This window comes from Phyllostomus hastatus, unplaced genomic scaffold (genome assembly GCF_019186645.2).
Source record: "Phyllostomus hastatus isolate PE091 unplaced genomic scaffold, TTU_PhHast_1.1 phas_contig_34, whole genome shotgun sequence".
In the NCBI taxonomy this organism is placed as follows: Eukaryota; Metazoa; Chordata; class Mammalia; order Chiroptera; family Phyllostomidae; genus Phyllostomus; species Phyllostomus hastatus.
In genome coordinates, this window is record NW_025333857.1 from 29,936,846 (window position 1) to 29,959,018 (window position 22,173).

Genomic DNA, 22,173 nt, shown 5'->3' on the forward strand with positions numbered 1-22,173 from the left:
TAGGCCACACACATGAACAAAAAGAGATAGTTTCTAGGGAATCTCTGTGTCATGACAAATGAACGAGTAAATTCATATAAAGGGCTCAGACCAGTGTCTGTCAAATAGTACTCAACAGGTGGTATCTATTATTGTTATTGTTATATCAGTGCCTTGTTTCATTGATATTGTCTAATTATTAATTACAGTAGTAGTAAAAGCAGTAGTAGCAAGATAGATGATGAATATAGATATACAGATATACATATAAAGATAGATAGATAGATACAGTCTTTTGGGGATTCTTCTAGTTGTTGTGTAGATCAATTCCAATTATTCATTCCCCAAATGGGGAAATAACTATAACTACAGGTGAGTTCAGGAACACCATGAGACAGACACCTGAATCCCACTGATCATCATTGTGATGATTCATCCCACCCATCATTACAATGATTCAAATCAGACTTCTCTTCACCAGACCTAATGCTTTTTGGCTTATACCAGTCAAATCATTTGCAGGCTAGCCATCTATATCAGTTCTGGGGACACCATGGTCAGCTAGCCCATGACAAAGATCTCTGTGGGTCAGACCATTGATTCCTGACTACTCTGCTGCCCGTTAGTGTAGCCACACCCACCGTGCCTCTGGGAATCAAGTGCAGCCACTTGGTCTCTCTTGTCTGAGATGCCATCGTTCATCTCCCTAAGAAGACTGCCAACAAGGGAAGGACCAGGAATTGCAGCTACACTTTCTAACTTTAAATGAATATTTGAAGGCTCAGTTGTAGATGTCTTGATATTGATATAATATAAATGCACAGTTAATACCCCCAATCTAGTCTTTAAAAAAAAAACTTTCCTCCAAATCAATGAGGAAAGCTGAAAGCCCATTAGAAAAATGGGCAAAGGATATAATTTCCTAAAAAAGTAATACATATAGCTAATGAATACATGAAAAAATATTTAACTCCACTAATAATGACATAAAAATAAGACAAAGAGACACTTTCATCCTTGGGGAAAGCTGTGGAAATCCTTATGTGCTTATGTTTTGTGGCTGGAGTATAGGTTAGTACATAGTTTCTGTGGGACAACAAAGCAATATACATCAAAACCCTTCAAAGTATGTTTAACTTTGATTCACAGTCCTACTTTGAGTATTTATCCTAAGGAAATAATACTAAATTTTATGTGTGAAGATGTCTCAGAGCCAGTTTTATGAGCAAAAGCACAGAAACACCTAAATATTCAACAGTTGGTTGCAATGAGTTATGGTACATACATGAAATGTGCAGACGTTCGGTGGGTAAGCATTTACTGAGCACCTATGTGGTAATAGCACTGTCATAAAATCAAAGAGTACAGACTGCCTCTTCTTTTATGGAGTTTACATTTTAAGTATCGGTGACATAGAATTAAGCAGATAGATCAATTTTTTAAAGCTCGATTGTGCAGGTGCTGTGATGAAAGTTAAAAGGGAGGCATGAAGAACAGTGGCTGAGGGTGGGGTGACTCGAGATTAAGCAGAGCAGGAAAAGCCTGACAGAGGAGGTGTCATTTAAGTAGAGATTAAATGGCAAAGGCATTAGAAATCATTATTATGTAGGCCTATATTTCTTGATATGAAAATATATTACAAACCTTACTTTTGGGGTACATGACAGAGAAATATATCTGAAGGAACTGATACTGATTCAAATGCTTCCCCAGCAACTGGAAACCTGACTAAAAGCTGATTTAATGATAAAGTAATTTCCTGGTTCTTATAACTGAAAAGGCAGGCTTTCCAGGGGCTCAGTACTATCCCAAAGGGCCCGGTTTCTTTCTGTCTTTTCCTTCTGCATTCTGTGCAGCTGCTTTCTCTCTCATGGTTCTAAGGGGACTACCAGCAGTTCCTAGGGCTCTTTCCTTATTCATGTTTGGTAGGAAGTAAAGAGCATCTTTCTTTCAGCAAGCCAAGAAAAGACACGAACTTTAGTCTGATTGGACTGGTGTGGGTCACATGATTATTCCTGAACCAAATTCCTTGGCCAGGGCAATGGACACAAGCTATGAGGACCCAACAATGCAGCTGAGGTGGGGGGAGGCAATCCCTAAACCACCATGCTGAGAACGAGGTAGGGGGAGAGAATATATCCCAAAGACAGTGTGGGGGAACTTTTTGCAGAGGAAGAGAGGAAAGTTCTGTGTACCAAATACCAATTGCTACATACACTAAAAACAACAAAAAGTAAGTAATGTTTGTGTCTTTAAGCTTTGGATAATTGAATTACTGGTGATTTTTTTTATAGTGAAGTATAAACAAGGAGAATATATTAATTTTATAAATACAAGACAACAAAACTCTATTTTTTGTCTGACAAAAAGTGTAAAGACTTTTTTGACCTATAACAACTCTGTGCTTTGACTCTGCTTCTCCTTTGTAAAGCATGGTTCTTGCAAGGAAATCAGCTCTTCTGGCCTTTTCCCCAAGTGAAAGGAAGGCCCTGAGGGTACAGGTGCTTCTGGGGTCCCCAGTGAATACTCAGGCTCCCGCTCCTACCTGCCCCGTTTCCCTTAACAATTTAGCAGAGACTGCTGCCAGTGCTCTTCCCCACTTCAAATGATCTATTTTGGGCCACTGTAATTACTCAGTTGGTGAAGAGTTCTTTTTGGTGACAACTGAGATACCTCAAACTAAGAATAGGGCTCTGACTGATGAAGGAAGGTGACAGCCGTGGGGCCACGAGGAGCTCTGATCCTCTGCCAGGTCTTCTTTAAAAGACCGAAAACTTAGTTTTGTTCTTTGCACCTAGGTTTGCCATGGGTCTGTGGTTTTGCTGTTTCAGGGGTTTCTGTGAAATCTTGTTAGCTACGTTATCACACAAGTCGCATGCGCTAGAGAAGCTCATCAAGGGCCTGAGAGCATGTTCCTTCCCAGCCAGGCTTCCAGCTGGAAGCTCTGGCTCTGAGCTTGCCAGATAATTCTCTATTGTACATTTGGGGACCTTTTCCTCAGAGACTTTTGATTTGAGGCTGAAATGATTTTTGCCTTTTTTTTTTAATTCAAATTTTTGTATTTTCCAAGAGCTTCTGAGAGAAACAAATGAAATTGCCCAGGGTCATGAAGTGGCAAAAAGGTTTTGAAGTTAAAGGGTAGGCTCTGTTCTGCTTAGCTCTGTAGCCCTGGGCAGCTTCAGTTTTTAAAGCAACAGCTTTGTCATCTGTGAAATGGGGGTTTATGAAAACCTGACTCCCGGTGGTGTGATGGTGATTAAATGAGTGTTTGGAAATACACAGCACTCTCAATATCAAATACTAACAAATGGCAGTATTAAATACTAGCCAGTATTATCCTACAGGGAAGAAATTCCATATGCTTCTCAGGAAGTCCCAAGGAATCACACTCCACTATTGACAGCAGCAACCTCAAAAATGCTCCCTTACATTGGTTTAACTGCCTTCCAGGCCCCTCTTCTCTCTCCTTCTGGCCCCCTGGAACTAAGAGAGCTTTGGGACTGGGGCCTGGTAATCGAAAACAAAAAAATGGGTGGGCAGGAAGTCAAGCTAAGACCGAGTGGTCAGAAGAACTGACCAGAAAATGTCACCACTGGTCTACTCCCTCCTTAGAAATGCAGAGGGAGCTGATGTTATCTCCCGTGTAAATGCCGATGTTGAAACTGCTGACCCGCATGCTGCAGAGGATCAGGGTTTGCTCGCTACGCGACCTTTCAGGCTTGGCGCTAATGAGTAGTCTGCCATTTTGCCTGCAGCACAGGCAGGCGCCAGGCGAGGCAGCTGGACAAGGAAGTCGCTGGCCCTGAAATGGACAATCCTGAAAGCTCACCTTTTTTCAAAAAGCCCACTGTTCCATGCAAGCCCCCTTTGTCCCCAGCTTATAAAAGCAGCCAAGCAGAGCCAGCCTCCAGCCAGTTCGGAGGACTTTCCTTTCCTCTGTGCTGCCTACTCTGTGCTCCAGCATAAGCTTAAAAAAACTCCATCTGGAAATTTCTCTGGGGTTTCCAGTCAGTCTCTCTCTTGGGAACCCGAGAACCCCAAGCCAGTAATAGGATTACCTCCTATATAGACCACCCACACATCTACAGGTCCTTGTCTTGGACTCTGCATGGGGGGACCCGGGCGGGGTGAGGTAGCTACAAATGAATAAAAACAGCAGCATATTCTGAAGTAGTAGTTACACTTTTTTTTATAACATTAAGTGTAGTTGTATCATTTGGTCCTATCAAAGGTTATGATACCAATATTGGTAATATGCTGATTTGAGATTATTGGGGGGGATTGCTGATGGCGCCCCATATTCTAGTTTTACCCAGCTAAGCACTAAGGAGCAGACGTGTAAGAGCCGGAGAGAGGCCTTGAAGGAAGCTGCAAAGCTGAAGATGAGAAGGCCTAGGGGGAGGTGCTGATTCAAACCCCACTTCCCACATACCTCTTGTTCTTTCTTAATAAAAGCAGGGAGGACTCTAAAATGGCAAAAATAGAGTTCTGGCAACCCTAATATAAGGGTTAGAAATGGGCAGTGTTGGGCAAACTACACTTATACACTCTACAGTCAATTCTCAATCATTCTTATGCTTCTGCAAGTCGCTCCCTGTTCCCCATTTCTTTGCTTCCCGGCTGAGCTGGCTCTGGCAGCAGGACCATTCCTGTGGTTGTCCCTCCAGTCTCAGCACATTGCGCTAGGACACAGTGAGGACGGGTGGAAGTCTGCTGGTACCAAGGCAATGAGGAAACTTCGGAAGGGACATTTCACATTCCGTACTTGGTTTTGTGTTCTCATCACTGTGACTATAAATTACCCTAAAACTGAACGGTGGAAATAGCCATTTATAATGCTCATGGATTCCAGGGCTCGGAAACTGTGAAGAGGTGCAGCAGGAACAGGTTGTCTCTGTCCCATGAGGTCTGGGGCCTCAGCTGGGGTCTTGAAAGCGGGGGGCTAGAATCATCTGAGGGCCCCTTCACACCCATGCCTGGCAGGGTCCCCATTCTTCCCCACTTAAACCTTCCCATATGGTTTCTCTGGAAGAGGTGGTTTGGAGTCCCTCACAGAAGTCAGCTGAGCTCTAAAGGTGAGTGCTCCAAGAGAGGGAGCCAGGAAGAAGTGACAGCTCCTATGACCTTGCCTTACATCTAATGCATCATCATCCCCACCACATTCTCTTCACTGGAGCAGTTTTAAGACCCACTAAGGTTTAGAAAGAGACTAAATAGAATCTACCTCTTGATGGAGAGAGAGGCAAGGTTCTAGATGCACGTGGGCCTGGCCATTTTGCCATGACGGTTTTGGAAAAATACAGGATGCCACATTTGCATACAGGCCACAAAAGGAGTATATCAAGGTGCTTCCAAGGCTCTGGATAATTATCCAGGGTCTGGTGGAAATCATGCCTGCTTGAGTGTGGTTGATAGGATAATAATATGGGTCTAATAATTTATAGTTTTAATTCAAATATTTTACCTAAAATGTCATATAATGTGCTTGAGTGCGATATTGTTATGTTACAGAATTACATGCTTATGATTTTGTAATAAAAGAGTTTGTAACAAAAAGAAGGGGCGTTATTTGTGCCAGGATCTGTACTCTGAAATAGGAAGAAAAAGCTGATGGTGTTGGGAGGAGCAATGGCTGGCTCCCTTGTGGTAAACAAGGACAGTGGATGGTCTAGCTCCCCTGCAGTATCCCTAAGAGAAAGCCCGGGAAAAGGAGGGCCAAGGGTAGGATCCTAGGTAAAAAAAAGTCACCCGGCACGTCAAAGTACCTTGCCCCATGGTAGAGATTTTAAGTTTCAACAGTTGAATCTTATGATCAACTTGAAGGGCCACGTCGGCCTTGTTGAAAAGGTATGTTCAAAGAGCCCCAGCGACATGTGGGGAAGGGGACAAGGAGACAGCCGGGCGTCAGTAGAGATGTGAGAATCAAGATTGAGTCCCTAGCTTGACCAGTAGGGTTGCATTCCAAGTGTCCCAAGTAAGGGCTTGTGCGGTTAACAGATGGACATTCCGGAGGTGGAGCAGGGATCGCAGGCCTCTGGGGTGCTCTGTGAGCAGTGTCCTTGTGATGTGTGTGTGCCTTTGGCCCAGTTCTTCATTCCTCCCATTTCTTCAGGAAGGGGTCTGAAAGTTGGCCATGACTCCATTAGAAATGCAGCCCCTGCCGAGAGGGAACACGGTTACTTGCCTAGGTTCACTCACTCTGGGTGAATTTGCTGAGTGACTGTGAGACACCAGATGTTGGACGTTGGTAAGATTGTGTCTTACTGACTCCGTGGCCTGGACAGAGGGGGAACGCTAACCAAAGGAGGGAAGAACGAGAGATAAGCAGGGTTTGGGAGTGGTGACCTGAGGAAGCGGGAAGAGAGGAGAGTGAGGCTGAAGCTTCTGCTCCTTTCCTTTTCCTGAGACTTCTGGGCTAGCCCTTAGGGAGGAGTTCACACGAAGTACCCGGAAGAGTTCCCAACACTGACTTGCAGATAGCTTTCTGCTGATGCCATTTAGGGTCTAAGAGTAGAACAGAGTGGACAGTGGCGGGAGTGGGGGGAGGGGGCGCTTCTCCTGTGGAGACCCAGACTTCACAGCCTCTCCCTTTCCTTTAACAACATACCCTCCTCCCTCCTCCCGCTGAAGCCACGGGGCCTGGAGGCAGAACGTCACACAGTTGAGAAATAGTCTCCAATTGCTCAGGGCTCTTTCCTCAAGCTTCTTCCAGATATTGTCCTTGGTCAGGCCTCTCACCTCAACCCTCTGATCAAACACCTTCTTGCTCACACCCACTCTTTCATGCCCAGACCCAGGTGGAATATACTTCCTACACACCATGCACCCATCTGCAGGTAAAGATGGAAGCACAGATTCTGGGGGTTTGGAAGGGAAACACGAGAAAGAACTGGACAAGCCTCGGGCTTAGTACATTCCAGGGAGCAGGGCTCAGACCACCAGTACTATGCTCGCAGAAATTTCCTTCGGAAAACATGTGTCAAGTCACAAGGTGTTGTCACTGTCTTCTGAATTCCCCTGAACAGCAGCCTGTCCCGAGTCATGAACTCCCCTGTGCTCTCTCTCTCTCCCCGCTGCTCTCCCTTCTTCGCTGGAAGGACCTCCAGAAGCCCCGGGGCCCACTGCTTCTTTCAGTATAATGATTCCTGCTCAGGAGTTCGACCACTTCCCCAGCCCAATTCTTGTTTTAGGTATTATCTCAAATGCTGCCTCCTCTGGGAAGCCTTTCAAGGGTGGGCTCCCAGAGCAGCCTTGCTTCCCCTCTAACGAATCTTTAGTCACGTTGTTAAAAATGGTGAGTACTGCCCTTTGAAAGTCCTTCTCCCCACAGCTCCAATCTGTTTGAGAGAAGGAATTCTTTCTTTTTCTTCCATTTTATCTTGGGCACTGACCACGTGGAGGGATGAAATAAATGTGTCATAACAGGAAAAGATACATTAATTCATTTTTCTCCCTTTAGCAAAAGAGAAGGAGGAGAAAAGCTGAAGGCCTTGCTGAAGGAATGAGGCCCCCGATGATGGTCTTTGTTTCTGGTACTTGCATCAGTGCGAGGCTACCACGTGGCAGGGGAATGCGGTCGAATTCAGGCAGTCTTCAAGATGCGGGACGTCAGGGTTCCGAGAAGAGGGAGCGGGTCATCCTCAAATGTCAGGCTGCTATTCTGAGTGTCCTTCTGTCTGCAGGTACGCAGCAGGGACAGGAACTAAGAGGACTGGCCTTAAGTTGGAGGAGATTTTCAGGCCTAGGTATGCATTCCTAGAGAAAATGTTTTGTGGTTGTTTTCGTTCTCCTTAAAGAAGTGACTTTTCATTATCAAAGTAATGTGTGCGTATAGTTTTAAAAAACATTTCCAAAAACCTAACAAAATGAAGCAGCCTTTTCTCTCCACCTGTCCCCCATTCCTCAGTTCTGCTCTCTGAAGCAATTGCTTTTACTCCCATTTAGCTGGTTTTTAAAATTTGTGTTTGTTTTCACTCCTCCCTTTTCTAAATGGTGTGCTTACGTTGTTGTTTCTTGATTTATCTGTTTCTGACACTATCTGGCTGTAATTTTTTATTGTTATTGAGATGTGTCTCTCTGAACCCCATTGCTAGGTACATCCCCTCCCACCCTCTCTCCAGCCGAGTATTTTATCAGTGAAGACAGGGTTCAGTTGCATTTCTCAGAAAACTCAAAATAACACTGATTTACACAGACTTCTTCTCTTGAGGCAAAGAGGCTGGAAGTAGACCTTCCATGGCTGGCACCTGGGAGGACATTTCACCCTCCTTCCTAGCACGGGCTTCCATCTATCTTCAGGGTCATTGTTGGAGATCCAGACATTTACCTCCAAGTTCTCCAGGCAGGAAGGAGGAGGGGCTGTCTTGTAGATTTGCCTAGCCTGGACATTTCAAATAAACAGAATCACACCACACGCTGTACTTCGGAGCTGGCTTCTTTCACTTGGCATAATATTTGCTGCACTCATCCGTGGGGGAGCGTGTATCAGCACCTCATTCCTTTCTGTTACTAAATAACATTCTGTTGCATGGGTACACCAGATTTTATTCATTCATCAGTTGATGGACATTTGGGTTGTTTCTTTTCTTTCTTTCTTTCTTTCTTTCTTTCTTTCTTTCTTTCTTTCTTTCTTTCTTTCCTTCCTTCCTTCCTTCCTTCCTTCCTTCCTTCCTTCCTTCCTTCCTTCCTTCCTTTCTTTCTTTCTTTCTTTCTTTCTTTCTTTCTTTCTTTCTTTTGGCTATATGAAGAATGCTGCTATTAACATTTGTATATATGTTTTTGAATGGACATAATGCTTTCATTTCTCTTAGGTATATATACTTAGGAAGAGAATTGCTAGGGCATATGGCAACTCTATGTTAAATCTTTCGAGGAACTGCTAGACTGTTTTGCAAAGCAGCTGCTCCATTTTACACTCCCACCAGCAGTGGAGGAGGGTCCCAGTTTCTCCATAGCCTTGCCAACACGGTATCATCTGCCTTTTTATTCTTGCCATCCTAGTGGATGTGAAGGGGTATCTCATTGTGTGTTTTTTTTTAAAGTAGTATATATATATATATATATTTTTAAAGATTTTATTATTTATTTTTAGAGAGGGAAGGGAGGGAGAAAGAGAGAGAGAGAGAAACATCAATGTGTGGTTGCTGGGGGCCATGGCCTGCAACCCAGGTATGTGGCCTGACTGGGAATGGAAGCTGCGATACTTTGGTTCACAGCCCACGCTCAATCCACTGAGCTACGCCAGCCAGGGCTTCATTGTGGTTTTGATTTGCATTTGCCTAATGACTAATTATGATGATCATCTTTTTATGTTTATTAGCCACTTGTTTATCTTCTTTGGAGAAATGTCTTTTTAGATTTTTTTTGCTCATTATTATATTGGGTTATTTGTTGTAAAAGTTCTTTATATATTCTATATACAAGTACCTTATCAAATACATGACTTGCAAATATTTCCTCCCGCTGAGTGGTTGTCTTCTTTTAAAAAATTAATCTTTATTGTATTTTTTTCCATTACTATTTATTTTCATGTTCTTATTGGTATCCTTTGAAGCACAAAAGTTTTTACGTTAGGATTATCCAGTTTATCTATTTTTCTTTTGTCGTTTATGTTTTTGGTGTCCTCTATGGACTTTTCAGGTATTTTTAGGGTTTTTTTTTTTTATTTTGGTGGTTGCTCTCAGAATTTAATCTGCATCTTTAACTTATAATGATCTACTTCCAGATGACCCTGATTTAATTCTGCTAAAATATAGCAACTGTGCTTAACTATAGCTCTGTTTCTCTCATTTGTGCTATCACTGTTATAGTTATTACTTGTTATATGCTATAAATCCAAAAGTACAGTTATTTTTGTTAGATGGAAAGGTAAATTTAAATTCAGGTTGCCAGTAACATGAAGACGTGGGAGGTAGAGGAAGGGTTATTACCATGTGCACATTGTGAGGTCTTTTTCAAGTCCGGGAGTAGGATAGAGTTATTGAATAGCTTCCAATATTCACACAAAAAATAGGAATGGCATTAACAGTAATATGAAAAATAGAGAAATGCAAATAGAGCATACAAACAAGTAGAGGGAGAAAGGGAAATATATAGGAAACTTTATCAATTAGTCAGTCTGATATAGAGGAAAATATAAGTAAAGGATGGTAAAGAACAAATATGCACCCTGGCTGGTGTGGCTCAGTGGATTGAGGACTGGCCTGTGAACCAAAGCATCACTGGTTTGACTCCCAGTCAGGGCACATGACTGGGTTGTGGGCCAGGTCCCCAGTTGGGAATGTGTGAGAGGCAACCACACATTGATATTCCTCTCTCTCTCTCTTTCTCTCTCTCTCTCTCTCTCTCTCTCTCTAAAAATAAATTTTAAAATCTTCTTTAAAAGAAAAAAGAACAAATATGCAATATAATGGTAAAAATGAATCAGTACAATAAACTTACATATACTAAATTTACCTATTAAAGACAGGAATAATCAGATTGGGTCTTCAAAGTATAATTATACTTAACAACAGGTACATCTAAAACAAAACCACACAGAAAAGTTGAAAATAAAAGAATGGGAAAAGATATAGCAAGAAAATACTAACCAAAAGAAAGCTTCTTATGGCAAAAAACTAAAAAAACAAAAACCCAAAAGCGTGAATAGGGATAAAGAGAAACACTGTACTTAACAACTTAACCACAAAATATAAAACTGACAGAATTACAAGGAGATAGGGACAAATCCACAAACACAGTGCAAGATTTTAACATACCTCTAATAGAGGTATACTTTTTAAAATAAACAAACACACAAACAAACAAACAGTAAAAGTAATGACTTCAAAGATTTGACAATCAAATTAAGAGGCAAACTGACTTAGGCATTCTTTTGAGATGACATGACTTTCAAAAGAAGTCCTAACATGTGTCTGGGAACTGATATTTCAGCTCAGACAACATCTTACTAATTATGATGAAATTACATTAGGAAGCTTCTTTAAAATCACAGATGCATTACAAGCTTTAAAAATAATTTATTGAATAACTTACGAGTTTCAGAGGAAATCACTGGGAGTTAATCTTTAGAACTAAGTGACTCCGAAAGTAGAGTATACAGGAGGCTGGCAAAAATAGGTGTACAGTCGTGAGTACAGGAAACAGTTTACTCTTGTGTTTTTATTTATTACTTGTTGCATGATTTATTTGTGTATTACAACTCTACACCTACTGTTGCTCACTCCTGCATAAACTTGAAAGCAACATACACAAATTTATTATTATTTTTAAAAAACAAAGGAAAAGGAATGAATTGTGTCAAATTCAAGAATTCAGATAAAGAATAACAGAGAACTCTTGAGAAAGCAACTGAAAAGAAATAATAAAGAACGTACATTAATAAAATAGAAAACAATGATCAGTAGAGAAGACTGACAATACCTGAGAGTGGGGCTTTGCCAAGAAACATGAAGCAAACTGCTGGCTTGGCTGATCAAGAAAGAGTAAAAAAGACACAAACATAAAATAGTAAAATCAAAATAGTGAAGATCACTACACAATTGAGATTTTATAAGTAAAAAAAGAATCTGTGAACAATTCCACACCAATAGATTAGAAAACTTTGGTGCGGTGGAGACTGCCCCTAGTTCAAACTCATCCTTCTCTGCCTCACTGAGGGAACCCCTGATTTTTAATTGGGTGCATGGCTTTCTGGAATAAAGAACATATTCCCTAGCATTCCTTGAAACTGGTAAGGATGGCTTCGTAGGAGTGGCTCAAGGACTATGTTCTGATCAATGCAATGGAATAAGTACTGTGTAGCAACTTTTGGGAAACTCAAGAAAGATAGCTGACACTTGCCCTTTGGTCCCTTTTCATTTCTTCCTCCAATCAGCTAACTGAAATACAGACATGATGCTGGATATGAAGCAAGAAACATGTACAGAAAACAGTGGAACAGCATACCAAACAAACCTATAACCCCAATAACTTTGTGATGCTGTCTACCAATCCCACAGGCTGCCTCTGGAATTCTTTTATATCTCAGAGAAACAAACGTATAGCTTGTTGAGCTGATGATATTTTAGATTTTCTACCAGCTATCAGAAGCTTTGAAGATGTAGCTCTTCTTAACGGAGTACTTAACTGTTGATTATAAGATATATTTTGGTCCAGATTCTGACACCCATTTTGAAAAGTTTTTTAGTATGTGATGGGTAATTCTTTTGCATGCATTTCATTACAAAACATAACAGTGCCATCTAATCCTTTCTTAGGTCTCAAGAAGCACAGCTCTCCAAGGAAGTATCTATTTGATCAATGTTATTTTTCCAACAGTGAAAACTTGTTTCACTAATATAAATTGTCTAACCAACTGGTCTGTTTCAGCACTTTTCTTGATACACAATAACTTCCCATTTCCACGCTGAATTATAGTGTAATCTTTTTGAAATTGCTTAATTCAACATATGCACATCATATTGACACCACTCAACTGAAGTATGATAATATGAACAGCCGTGACCAAGTTCAGTTTTCTAAAAGGCAACAATAACTATATCCTACCTGCTGCCTGGCGAAGAGTAATTATACAACGCCATAGATTGTTAGTTCTTTGCAGTCTGATTTCAAAGATAAAATATGTCTTAGAATCAATGACAGTAAGTTTTTCTCTGTAATAGGGAAAATTATCCCATCCTGATGTAGTTGTTTTAAGGCACTAAATTTTGGGGGTGATTTGTTATGCAACAACAGCTTAATGATGCAATCATTTATAAAAATAACCAGGAAGTTATTTTTAACTTTAAAATTATACAAATTCCACACTAAATAAGAAGTCAGACATCTGTACAGCATCAATTCTTGACCACACATTTTCTGTACTTAAGTTAAAAGGAGAAATACTCACTGCTTTGCCACTGCTTTTATTTAAATGTCAGCATGTGCTTTCTGTAAATAACCATCTAGGTTAGGAAAGCTGAAAGTCACCAAGATTTGAGCTAGGGAGGAAAGACAAGTGAGCTCAGATAAACCACAGATCACATGGCTCCTGAGAATGCAGACTGATATTTATGAGCATTTATTGCAAGGATTATTCATTTTAAAATATGTGATTTTAGTGATAAATAACAAACCTTTCCAGAATGAAAAGGGATTTTCCTGCTGTCAGCTCCATTCTAGGCTGGTTCTGTCCCCAAGAAGAGTAAAGTGTCAGAATGTCATTTGAGCAATCTAATGCCTAGATTTTTTTAAATGAGTGCAGTTTTGCTATTGATAGTCACTGAAATTGGGTGAAGGGCACATGGGGGGTATTGTTCAATTTTCTCTAGTTTCTAGTATGTTTGAAAGGTTTTTGTAATAAAATATTTCTTTAAAAGACTGACACTTTTAAACAAAATTTCAAACTGATTAATATTCAATGAGTACTTATCCATATTGGTGTTTAATAATTAGGTGCTTGCAATGTACATTATTCCCTAAGAAATATATAGATCATGTCTTCTAGAAGTAGACTCTGAAATATGTGTGAATTTAACAACATGGTGTCTGTGGTTTGCTTTGAGTGCTCCAGTGGTGAAGGGAGAGGAGATTTCGGATGCAGCCAGGTCAGTCACAAACCAGTAATGGTTGGGTCATTTATTCTGCCCTCTCTACTTTTATAGATGTTAGACATTTTCAATAATAACAAATGTTTTTTTAAAGATATATCTATGGTCCAACAATTCTACTTTTAGATAAATACTCCCGAAGAATCGAGAGCAAAGGTTTGAGTAGATATTTATACACCCATGTTCAGAGCAGCATTATTGACAATAGCCAAAAAGGGGAAAGCACCCCAAGTGTCCATTGATGGCTGAATGGATAGGCAAATATATCATGTACACATAATGGAATATTATTCAGCCATAAAAAGAAAGGCAATTCTGCCCTGGCTGCTATGGCTCACTGGATTGAGCGTTGGCCTGCGAATCAAAGGGCTGCTGGTTTGATTCCCAGTCAGGGCATATGCCTGGGTTTTGGGCTGGGTCCCCAGTGGGGGACGCTCAAAAGGCAACCACACATTGATGTTTCTCCCCACTTAACCTGTCTAAAAATAAAATAAATAAAATCTTTTTTTTTAAAGAAAATTTTACTTATTTATTTTTAGAGAGGGAAGGGAGGGAGAGAGAGACAGAGAGAGAAACACATCAATGTGCGGTTGCTGGGGGTCATGGCCTGCAACCCAGGTATGTACCCTGATTGGGAATCGAACCTGCGACACTTTGAATAAAATCTTTTTTAAAAGAGTAAAAAAAATTAAAAAAAAAGAAAGGCAATTCTGACACATGCTATAACATGGATGAACTTTGAAGACATTGTGTTAAGTGAAATAAGCCACATACCAAAGTTCAGACTTTATGATTATACTTAAAAGAGGTGCGTAGAATAGTCAAATGCATAGAGACAGGAGGTTGCCTTGTGGTTGCCAGGGACTAGAGGGGGATGGGAGGTGTTGATTGATGGGTACAGAGAAAAAAAGCTTTGGAGATGGTTGCACAATACTATGAATGAGCTTAGCACTGAATTGTACACTTAAAAATGGATAAGATGGTAAATATTATGTATAGTTTACCACAATAAATTTGTTTAAAAAGATATGTCTAGTTTTTAAAAATGGTACTAGAGAAAGAGAAGTAGGGAGAGGAAAAACTCCAAGTATATGTGAGTGTGATAAACATTGCCTGATCTCTAAAAACCCTGGCGGTCCTGTCTGTCCTCACAGTTATCGTCAAGTCCTTAAACAGATTCTGTGGTTTACACTCTTGCCGGACCTTCCTCCGCCCAAGCCCCTGTGCTTCAGAGTCCGGAGCTAAAGTGCCTCCTAGGGCCACTCAGGGACAGAGCTGAGAAGCAATCACTGCCCTGCTTCCTCACCCTCGCCCCCCCCCCACCCCTCCTCACCCTTCCTGGCCCTTCCTTGCCCCTCCTCTGTAGCTCTCAAGAGTTCATGCCCTAAGCCTGCTCTCCCAGAGAGTGCACGATGCTCTTCCTCTCTCTCCTTCCTGCTAACCAGACCTACCCACCAAGCAGCTCTTTACCTTTCTCTGAGGAGAAACCCAAGGCCCAGAGGAGGACGGTGGATCAGGGAGTGTGGCCAGAGGGCAGAGGCAGCAGGAAGGGACAGATAAGGTGACCTGCTCCTAGTCTCTGCACTTCACACCTGTTACTTACTTCAGACCTCTGGGTTCTTCTCCCAGCTCTGCTGACTTTCACTGTGGCCCAGGTCAGTCCGTGCTATCTAGAACCGCCTAGAAGTGTGTATGGTCTTGAGAAAGACTCCCGGAATGCTCTTGCAGAGCTCAGTAGAAGCTTTTTATGTCCAATCATGGGAATAAGTCTATCAACATGAAACATCTCAATAGTTATTTATAGACATTCTACACCTCAAGTGGAAGGTGTTGCTTTGTAAACAGTCATTTAAAGACAGACAAGGCAAGTTGACCAAAAAAAAAGGCAAAACTATTTTAAAATAAGTTACTTCTTTCAATTACGCATCTGATTTGTTTGTTCTCTTGTTTACACCTTATCTCTCCTCCCAGAGCCATTTGAAATGGCTTGCGGAGATGTGTAGAGTAAACCAGGATTTAAGAAGAGGCAAAGCCGTTGCAGTGAAGAAAGCCCAGTGCAGGAAGATCGCACAGTGCAGGGATGGCTCAGGGGTGCATGGTGGTGTCATAGGACCCTGTTCTTTGCTGGTGGTGCGACTCAGGTTTGACTCTGACCTTTTCAGCAGTCAGAACAAAGTGGGCAATGCCATCAATAATAAGAATCACACAATTGTTAAAAATAAACCAGCTCTTCAGGAGAAGTAGAACTTTTCCTGGAATGTCCTTTCCTACAATTTCCAGGAGGCCCTGTGTGATGTAAGAAGAGACAATATCATCACAATCACTCTTACAAAAACAATAGGTGGTTTCAAGGGGCTCTTTTTTGAATATGTCATTTAATGTGGGAAAGGAGGGACACAGAAGTAAATGTCATTAGGAGTTTGCATGTATGGTCAGAAGACTGCCGTCCAGGTGTGTAGCTCTCAGTGGAAAGCTCGTGCTTCAGACTCCCAGATGGACTGCAAAGAGTGGAGCACTCCTTGATGGTTATTTCCTTCCGCAGCAATGCCATTGACAAAAGTTGGGCAACAATGGAGAGACCTATCTGATTGCCTCAGAGGCTTGTCTGTGAAACTCATACCTGCTCCTTGTCCCACCCCTCCCCCTGGGTATCAAAAGCATTAAAGTTAGCTTTTGTGACCTGGTTCTCTTTCTGCCACACTGTACTGGCACAGGCCCACCGCAACCTGTAGCCGGAACCCTCCCGAAACCAGAGTCTTGCCTCCGTAGTTGGCCTGGGGCTGGCAGCTCTCGCGGTGCTCTGGTCTTGCCATTCACCACATATTCAAAGACACCGTCCAGAATATGCTCAGCCTCTGTATCTCTGACTTGACAAAAAAGTTTGTGCCAAGTCAAGTCTATTTCTTCTCCTGGGCTCTAAATTGCTTTGCTATCTTTCTGGCAGGGGAAGTGATAAAAGAAAAGCATTCTGGGACTAGAGCAGATATGTTTATGAGAGTGAAAAACTACAGCCACTTTTTCACCTACCACCTTCATTGGTTGAAACTAAAATGTTTTTATGTGAAATCCAGACCAGAAGCAAATGTTTGTTTTCAATTTTGGTTTAATCGGTGTTTTATAGATCAGTATTTGTTAACAAAAGCTCAACGTGGGGCCAGGTTTGGTCATTTTACTCTGCTCTGCACCCTTGCTCTTTTCATGGGCCTCGTCCTGTGTGTCCCATGTGGGCTCTGAGTAGCAGGAAGAGAATGGCCAGACCTCTGTCAATAGGACGATTGGGAAGCAAAAGCTTTCTGAGTGCCAGGCACAACCTATGTGGAGCATCACACCGAAAGGACCCCCATCCTGGATCTTAAATATCCTGGCCCAGAGAAGACGCATCGCTAGGCATTCCTTGTCTCTGGGACTTCCCTGGGCTGGAGGGAAGGTCTCAAAGGGCAGCTTTGCCTCCCCACAACAGCCGTGGGGTCTAAGCAATAAACACAGAGCTGGCTACCTGCAAAGGTGATTGTCTCACACAGGTCCTCACAGGGAGTGTGGGTCCTCCTCAGGGTGCTTGCCACAGTCCTCGCATCCGGGCTCCACCCTCTGCCTTCAGGAGGGAGGGATGGGGCTGGTTGGAAGGGAGCCCTGCAGATGGGTCTGTCCTGGACTCTCCTCAGCTCCCTGTGTGGACCCGTCACTTAGACCTTTTCACTGTGGTAACTGCACAAAATCACCAATGTTGAAGAAAAAACATTTCTTTGAACATGTGTAAATTCTGATATATTTGCTTAGAAAATCTGTAGTCACAACCTGCAATGTATTTAAACTGGTACAACTTTGATTAACTTGCTTAATAAAAAAATTTACTTTTGATATGTGACTTTGTAATTATTTTTCTGTCTTTATTGAGGTATAATTGATAAATTAAAAGTGCATATATTTAGGCATATAACTTGATGTTTTGATATATGTATACACTGTAAAATAATCACAATAAAGCTAATGAATACACTTGTCACTTCACATATTTGCCATTTCCTTCCTTCCTTCCTTCCCTCTCTTTCCTTCCTTCCTTCCTTCCTTCCTTCCTTCCTTCCTTCCTTCCTTCCTTCCTTCCTGTCAGAACACTTAAGATCTCTCCCCTTAGCACATTCCAAGTATACAGTACAGTACGATTCACTGTGGTCGCACTGCTCATGTTAGATCTCTAGAACTTCATCGTCTTGCATGGTTGAAATGCTGTACCCTTTGACCAGCTTTCCCATTCACCCTCACACTAGCCCTTAGCAACCGCCATTCTGCTCTCTGCCTCTATGCATTTGACTATTTTAGATTCTACATATAAGTGAGATCATGCAGCATTTGTTTTTCTTCATCTGGCTTATTTCACTCAGCCTCCAGGTTCATCCGCATTGTCACAAGTAGCAGGATTTCCTCTTTTTTAAGGGTGAATAACAGTCCACTGTGTGTGTATACTATATAATGCCCATTGTATGTGCATATGTATATACACACATACATATACATGTATAGATATACACCTATAGAATATAATGTATATATATAATGTACATACAATATGTGTCCATTCATCCGTCAAGACACTTAAGTTGCTTCCATATCTCGGCTGTTGTGAATAACGTTGCAGTGAACATGAGAGTGTACATGTCTCTTCAAAGTAGTTTCCATTTCCTTTAGATATCCAACCAGAAGTGGGGTCACTGGGTCATCAATTAGTTCCATTTTAATATATGAAGCACTTCCGTACTATTTTTCATAAGCTGTAACAACTTACATTCCCATCAACACTGTACAAGGGTCCCTATTTCTCCACATCCTGGCCAATGTCTGTCTTTCCACAGCTGTCAACTTCTCCCTTCAGATCTCTCAGTATCTGCTTTATATATTCAGGTATCTGATGTTGGGTATGTATATTTTTATAATTGTTATATTTTCTGCTGATTGACCCTTTTATCATTTAATAACCTACTTTGTCTCTGGAGGCAGTTTTTGACTTAAAGTCTATTTTATCTGATATACTCCTAAGTGTAGCCATCTCTGCTTTTTTTCTGTTACTCTTCATATAGGATGTCTTTTTCCATTTCTTCTCTTTCAGCCTATGTGTGTCCTTAAATCTAAAGGGAGTCTCTTGTAGCCAGCATGTTCCAGAATCTTTTTAAACATCAATTTATTCATTGCATTCCTTTTGATTGTGGAATATAATTCATTTGCATTTAAAGTAATTATTAATATATGAAGGCTTACTAATGCTATTTTATTAGCTGTTTTCTGTTTTGCAGTTTTTCCCTCTTCTTTTGCTGTCTTTCTTTTTTATTTGATGATTTTTTTCAGTGATTTGCTTTGATTCTTCTCTCTTTACCTTTTATGTATCTGTTACAGGTTTTTTTTCTTTGTGGTTATCCTGAAGCCTCCATAAAATATCTTGTAGTTATCAACAAATTGGTAACAATTTAACTTCAATCACATACAAAAACTGTTAAACGATTGTTTTCTGGGGGAGTGGGGCCTGAGACCTCGTAGTCTGCCACCTGCCTGGTGTCCCCTCTTTGGTATGTGACTTAACTTCCTGAGGTAATGGAACACTTTCTTCCCACTCGACTCATCCCCTGCTGCAGGACCACCTTCTAGTGCTTCATATTGTGGTTGTTTTGTCTATCCTCCCCACCACTTTCTGTCCCATTCTTTGAGTCGGGCATTTCTTTTTTTTTTAATTAATTTTTAGAGAAAGAGGGGGAGGAAGAGGGCGGAGGGGAGGAAGGGGAGGAGAGAGAGAGAGAATATCATCGATTCATTGTCCCACTCATTCGTGAGCTCATTGGTGGATTCTTGCGTGTGCCCCTGGCTGGGATGGAACCACAGCCTTGGCATTTGGGGATGGCTGATGCTCTGACCAGCTGAGCCAGCCAGCCAGGGCAAGCCTGGCACTTCTAAAGGTTAAAGAGTAGAAAGGGGCATCATCACCTTGAAGCTCACATGGATTGAATTATATTGCCCAAGCCTAACTTAAATAACTGCTAGAACATTCTTTGACGTTGTGTATGTGTTGCTTGCCTGGCTGGGAGATGGACCACCTTTTTCCTCTTAAATCAGCAGTGGACACCTTGATTCCTCTGGGATGGAAGATGAGGAGGCAGAGAGAACATTTGGGGCCAGCTACCAGCTTATGGATGGCCCCTCTTGCCAGTGTGGAGTGATGCGTGTGGAGAATGTGCAGGTGTCCAGAGCGGGAGGAGCCGAATGAGGGGACAGAGCTTGGAAAACCTGGGTAAGACGGAACATGCAAAGTAGAAGAAGCAGCCTCAGCTCCTGGGCTGTGTTGGGGGCGGGGGTGACATCTGCCCTCTCAAGAGCATTTCCTCTTCCCATGGGGAGGAAGGACTCCCAGGCAGGGTAACTTCCTGCTCCTTGGGGCAAAGATCATTCTGGACATTTCTTCCCATGCTGTTTCCATACAGTGAGGCCAGTTTTACCACAGAAATGTATGGCCTTTTCATTAATCTAGGTGTCTCCTTAACCCTAAACCTATGCTTGTCTGCCATGATTAGGCTTGCTTCCCCCGCCCCCATTAAGCTTGAGATCATTGAGATTTATATGCAGTTATAAGAAACAATACACAGAGTCCCTCAAATAATCTTTAGGTGGGTTCTCCAATAGTAACTTCATAACTATAGTACATGATCACGACCAAGGACTGGCACAATAGATCCACCTGTTTGAGATTTCATCCCATTGTTTTACATGGAGTGTGTGTGTGTATTTTATTTTATGTAGTTTTATCGCATGTATAAATTCTGGTGACCAGATACAAAATAGCTCTGTTACTACAGAGACCCCTTTTGTTGTCCTTTGTAACTGTATCTACTTACTCTCTTCCCCACTCCTAAACCCTGGCAACCAGGAACCTTCCCTTCATTTGTATGATTTGATCATTTTAAGAATACTATATAAATAGAGTCATACCGTATGCAACCTTTTGAGACTGCTTTGTTTCACTCAGTGTAAGTTCCTGGAGAGTCATCCAAGTCGTTGTGTGAATCAATAGCTCATTCCTTTTTATTGCTCACTGCTATGATGTCAATGTATCACAGTCTCTTTAATTTAAAGGAAATTCAGATAGCTCCTTGTTTGGGGGTACAAATTACACTGCTACAAACATTCATGTATAGGATTTTGTATGAAGATATGTGTTCATTTCTGCATGTATGTTTGGGGGGAGGGAAATGCCCACGAATGTGATTGCTTGGTTATACAGTAGTTGCATGTTTAGTTTTTTCCAGAAACTACCAAAATATTTTCTAGAGTAGCTGTACTATTTTACATTTTCACTAGTAATGTGTAAGTGATCCAGTTAACTGCATCCTTGCAAGGATTTGGTGGTGGTACTATTTTTTGTTCGTCATTCTGATAGTTTCATAGTGGTACTTCACTGTGGGTTTAATTTGCATTTCCCTGATGCATTACAATGCTGAACTTCTTTTCATTCATTTATCGCTCACATGTATACCCTCTTTGGTGAAACGTTACTTTGCCCATTTTCCAATTGGATTGTTTTTCTTTTTATTTTTGAGGTTTGAGTGTTCTTTATATATTGTATATACTAATTTTCTATCAAACATATGATTTGCACATTTTTCTCAGTCCATAACTTGTCTTCTCATCCTCTTAATTTTTGCAAAGCAAAAGTTTTAATTTTGATGAGGTTCAGCTTTCAGTTTTTCATTTTATATATTGTGTGATTGGTGTTAAAATTAAAAACTCTTTGCCTAGCCCTAGATCCTAAAGACTTTCTCCTATTTTTTCTAAAAGATTTATAATTTTTAATAGTACATTTAAGTCTGTGGTTCATTTTGAATTCATTATTGTATAAGGTATGAGGTTTAGGTCAATGGTTTTTGTTTGCTTTTTGTCTCAGGGTATCCAACTGCTCCAGCACCATTTGTTGAAAGAATGTTTACTTGTATTATTTTACATTCACAAATGGGGGAATGAGGGGTGGAGTGGGGAGAGGGAGAGAAAGAGAAAGAGAAAGAGTGAAAGATAGATAGATAGATAGATTTTAATGAAACAATTGGGCACAAAATGTGGCAGTTTGGGGGATACCGGGATAAAAATGGTGATTAGGTGAGAGGGAAAGATTGCCCAAGGAAGAATTAGCTAAATTATGTACTGTTAAAAAACTAAGGAAAATAGGGAGGTATTGACTTGTGCATTTTCCATCTTTAGGGGCAAGAAAGACTGGTGGGAAGGAGAATGGAAGAAATTGACCCACATCTTTGCCACTGGATGAAGTAGCAACATTGGGCTGTCACGTAATTCTAAGGAGTGAAGAGGATGGTGAGGAATAAAACAGGGTGGCTTCCAGGTGGGTGTTTGAGGAGGTCATACGCAGCTAATTAGAACTTGGGAAAGACATAATTTTTTTTCCAGGTAGCCTCGTGGACTACACTGGCAGCAATGCCATTTGCAAGGTACCCTAACTTTTCTGGGGCTTGCCCAAACACGGAGTCTCCCAGGACAGGCACACCAGGACTGCCTCTATCACTCTCTGCGTTGCATTTGCCCCTCAGGCTTCCTTGTGATGTTGGAATGTAACTACTCA

The 22,173-nt window shown here is 41.4% G+C and overlaps 1 long non-coding RNA gene across 1 annotated transcript; it reads left to right on the forward strand.

The window, feature by feature from the left end:
• Positions 1-2,069: 2,069 nt before the first annotated feature.
• On the forward strand, positions 2,070-21,839 carry LOC123819651. Its single transcript, XR_006785845.1, has 3 exons — positions 2,070-2,212; positions 19,665-19,839; positions 21,798-21,839. It is a non-coding gene; the product is annotated as an uncharacterized LOC123819651 (long non-coding RNA).
• Positions 21,840-22,173: the final 334 nt, after the last annotated feature.